The following is a 4412-nucleotide window of genomic DNA, read 5'->3' as shown; positions in this document are numbered from 1 at the left end:
AATTTTTGTATTTTTAGTAGAGACAGGGTTTCTCCATGTTGGTCAAGCTGATCTCAAACTCCTGACCTCACATGATCCACCCACCTTGGCCTCCCAAAGTGTTGAGATTACAGGCATGAGCCACTCTGCCCAGCCGTCATGAGGGTATTTTAGAGGGGAAAAAAATGGAAGCAGAAAGGCAAAACAGACTGAAACAGCAGAGAGAAAAGTGCCTGCAGAGCTTGGTGAAGAAACATTATTGTAGTGAAATGGATGAAATGTTCAACCTATCTCCCCCTGCAAAAAAAGAAAAGAAAAGAAAACATTTACTTTATATAATCTAAAGCTTTTGCATCAGTAAAAAGGAACAGGTAGGCCAGGCAATGTGGCTCACACCTGTGATCCTAGCACTTTGGAAGTCCGGGGCAGGTGGATCACCTGAGGTCAGGAGTTCGTGACCAGCCTGACCAACATAATGAAACCCCATCTCTATTAAAAATACAAAAATTAGCCAGGTGTGGTGGCAAGAGCCTGTAATCCCAGCTACTTGGGAGGCTGAGGCAGGAGAATCAGTTGAACCTGGGGGGCAGAGGTTGCAGTGAGCCAAGATCACACCACTTCACTCCAGCCTGGGTGAAAGAGTGAAACTCTGTCTCAAAAAGCTGGGCACGGTGGCTCTCGCCTCTAATCCCAGCACTTTGAGAGGTTGAGGTGGGTGGATCACAAGGTCAGAAGTTCAAGACCAGCCTGGCCAAGATGGTGAAATCCATCTACTGAAAATACAAAAATTAGCTGGGCATGGTGGCAGGCGCCTGTAATCCCAGCTACTCCGGAGGCCGAGGCAGAATTGCTTGAATCTGGGGGGCGGAGTTTGCAGTAAGCTGAGATCGCACCATTGCACTCCAGCCTGGGTGACAGAGTGAGACTCTGTCTCAAAAACATAAATAAGAAAATGATTGAGCTCATTCTTAAAATACAGAAAAAAAAATTAAGCTCTCTTTAAAGGTTATTGTGGCTTGTTGAAGGAGATAGAAGAAAGAGGATGGGAAACAGGCAGTAGATGGAACAAGAAAGAAAGAGACACAAGGCCAGATGCAGTGGCTCACGCCTGTAATCCCAGCACTTTGGGAGGCTGAGGTGGGCGGATCGTCTGAGGTCAGGTATTTGATACCAGCCTGGCCAACATGGTGAAACCCCGTCTCTTAACAAAAATAAAAAAATAGTGGGATATGGTGGATGCACTGTAATCCCAGCTACTGGGGGTGCTGAAGCAGGAGAATTGCTTGAACCCGGGAGGTGGAGCTTGCAGTGAGCTGAGATCACACCACTGCATTCCAGCCTGGACGACAGAGCAAGACTCCATCTCAAAAAAAAAAAAAAAGACACAAAGTTGTGACCACTAGGTTGTGATATGTTTGGTTTTTTTCTCTTGATCTGTGTACTTCTTTGGTATTTCACGTCATTTTTTTGAGACGGAGTTTCGCTCTTGTTACCCAGGCTGGAGTGCAATGGCGCGATCTCGGCTCACCGCAACCTCCGCCTCCTGGGTTCAGGCAATTCTCCTGCCTCAGCCTCCTGAGTAGCTGGGACTACAGGCACGCGCCACCATGCCCAGCTAATTTTTTTGTAGTTTTTTAGTAGAGACAGGGTTTCACCATGTTGACCAGGATGGTCTGGATCTCTTGACCTCATGATCCACCCGCCTGGGCCTCCCAAAGTGCTGGGATTACAGGCTTGAGCCACCGCGCCCGCCCTGGTATTTCACGTCTTAACTTGGTCCTTAGATTATGTCTTCTCAGGTCTTCTCCAGTGCACAGAGCAACGCTGGAGAATACCCCTGCCCACACACACACCAAGCCCGGGCAAGGGGATGGTAAAACTATGCACTTTGGGCCTAAATGCAGTGAGGCCTTTAAGATATCTCAATAAAACATTGTTGCCCTCATGTGGCCAATGCTGGAAATAACAGCTGAGACACGTGTTCTAGGCAGTGCAGCAGCATCAGCAACTGGGAATTTGTTAGAAATGCAAATATCTCGGGATCCATCCTGACATCCATCCTGACTTACTGAATCAAAATTTTGCTGGATCCCACCCCCAATTTGTCTTTTTTTTTTTAGATGGAATCTTGCTCTGTTACCCAAGCTGAAGTGCAGTGGTGTGATCTCGGCTCACTGCAACCTCCACTTCCCGGGTTCAAGTAATTCTCCTGCCTCAGTCTCCCGGGTAGCTGGGATTATGTTATGGGCTCAAGCCACCATGCCTGGCTTGCATTTATTTATTTATTCATTCATTCATTCATTTGAGATGGAGTCTTACTCTGTCACCCAGGCTGGAGTGCAGTGGTGAAGTCTCAGCTCACTGTAACCTCCATCTCCCTGGTTCAAGGGATTCTCCTGCCTCAGTCTCCTGAGTAGCTGGGACTACAGGCGTGCCACCAGGCCCGGCCTCAATTTGTTTCCTGATGAGCTCTTCAGATGATTCTGATGAATGCTAACAGACTTGAAAACCAAACCACCATTCTTTTTTTTTTTTTTTTTTTTTTTTTTTTTTTTTTTTTTTTTTTTTTTTGAGACGGAGTTTCGCTCTTGTTACCCAGGCTGGAGTGCAATGGCGCGATCTCGGCTCACCGCAACTTCCGCCTCCCAGGTTCAGGCAATTCTCCTGCCTCAGCCTCCCAAGCAGCTGGGACTACAGGCACGTGCCACCATGCCCAGCTAATTTTTTGTGTTTTTTTTTTAGTAGAGACGGGGTTTCACCATGTTGACCAGGATGGTCTCGATCTCTTGACCTCGTGATCCACCCGCCTCGGCCTCCCAAAGTGCTGGGATTACAGGCTTGAGCCACCGCGCCCGGCCCCAAACCACCATTCTTAACCCACATGCCAATATCAATATTTCCAACTGCCCCATATCTGCCACACACATCCCAGTGATTTACCCCTAATTTCTGGATTTCTGGGTGTGGTTTTTTTTTTTTTTGCTTTTTTCTGATACGGAGTTTCACTCTTTTTTCCCAGGCTGGAGTGCAATGGCGTGATCTCTGCTCACTGCATCCTCCGCCTCCTGGGTTCAAGAGATTCTCCTGCCTCAGCCTCCCAAGTAGCTGGGATTACAGGCGCCTGCCAGCATACCTGGCTAATTTTTGTAGTTTTAGTAGAGACGGGGTTTTACCATGTTGCTCAGGCTGGTCTTGAACTCATTTTTATTTTTATTTATTTATTTTTGAGATGGAGTTTCGTTCTTGTTACCCAGGCTGGAGTGCAATGGCGCGATCTAGGCTCACCGCAACCTCCGTCTCCTGGGTTCAAGCAATTCTCCTGCCTCAGCCTCCCCAGTAGCTGGGACTACGGGCATGCGCCACCATGCCCAGCTAATTTTTGTATTTTTAGTAGAGATGGGGTTTCACCATGTTGGCCAGGATGGTCTCGATCTGTTGACCTCGTGATCCACCCACCTCGACCTCCCAAAGTGCTGGGATTACAAGCGTAAGCCACCGCGCCCAGTCTCATTTTTATTTTTTAATTAGAAGTGGAGTTTCCCGGCCAGGCGTGGTGGGTCACACTTGTAATCCCAGCACTTTGGGAGGCTCAGGTGGGTGGATCACCTAAGGTTGGGAGTTTGAGGCCAGCCTGGCCAACATGGAGAAACCCCATCTCTACTAAAAATACAAAATTAGCTGCACGTGGTGGTGCACGCCTGTAAGCCCAGCTACTCAGGAGGCTGAGGCAGGAGAATCGCTTGAACTGGGGAGGCAGAGGTTGCAGTGAGCCTAGATGGTGCCATTGCATTCCAGCCTGGGCAACAGAAGAAGACTGTCTCAAAAAAAAAGGAAAGAAAAAAGAAGAAATGGAGTTTCCCTGGCTGGCCACAGTGGCTCACGCCTGTAATCCCAGCACTTCGAAAGGCCAAGTCATTCAATCCCATTACTGGGTATATATCCAAAGGATTATAAATCGTTCTACTATAAGGAAACATGCACACGAATGTTCATTGCAGCACAGTTTACAATAACAAAGACCTGGAACCAACCCAAATGCCCATCAATGATAGACTGGACAGGGAAAATTTGGCACATATACACCATGGAATATTATGCAGCCATCAAAAACGATGAGTTCGTGTCCTTTGTAGGGACATGGATGAAACTGGAAACCATCATTCTCAGCAAACTGACACAAGAACAGAAAATCAAACACCGCATGTTCTCATAGGCAGGTGTTGAGCAATGAGAACACATGGACACGGGGAGGGGAGCATCACACACTGGGGTCTGTTGGGGGGGAAATAGGGGAGGGACAGCGGGGGATGGGGAGTTGGGGAGAGATGGCATGGGGAGAAATGCCAGATATAGGTGATGGGGAGGAAGGCAGCAAATCACACTGCCATGTGTGTACCTATGCAACAATCTTGCATGTTCTTCACATGTATCCC

The sequence above is a fragment of the Sapajus apella genome, unplaced genomic scaffold (genome assembly GCF_009761245.1).
Source record: "Sapajus apella isolate SASKATOON/1434 unplaced genomic scaffold, GSC_monkey_1.0 scaffold216, whole genome shotgun sequence".
NCBI classification, from domain to species: domain Eukaryota; kingdom Metazoa; phylum Chordata; class Mammalia; order Primates; family Cebidae; genus Sapajus; species Sapajus apella.
This window is presented reverse-complemented; position numbering follows the sequence as displayed.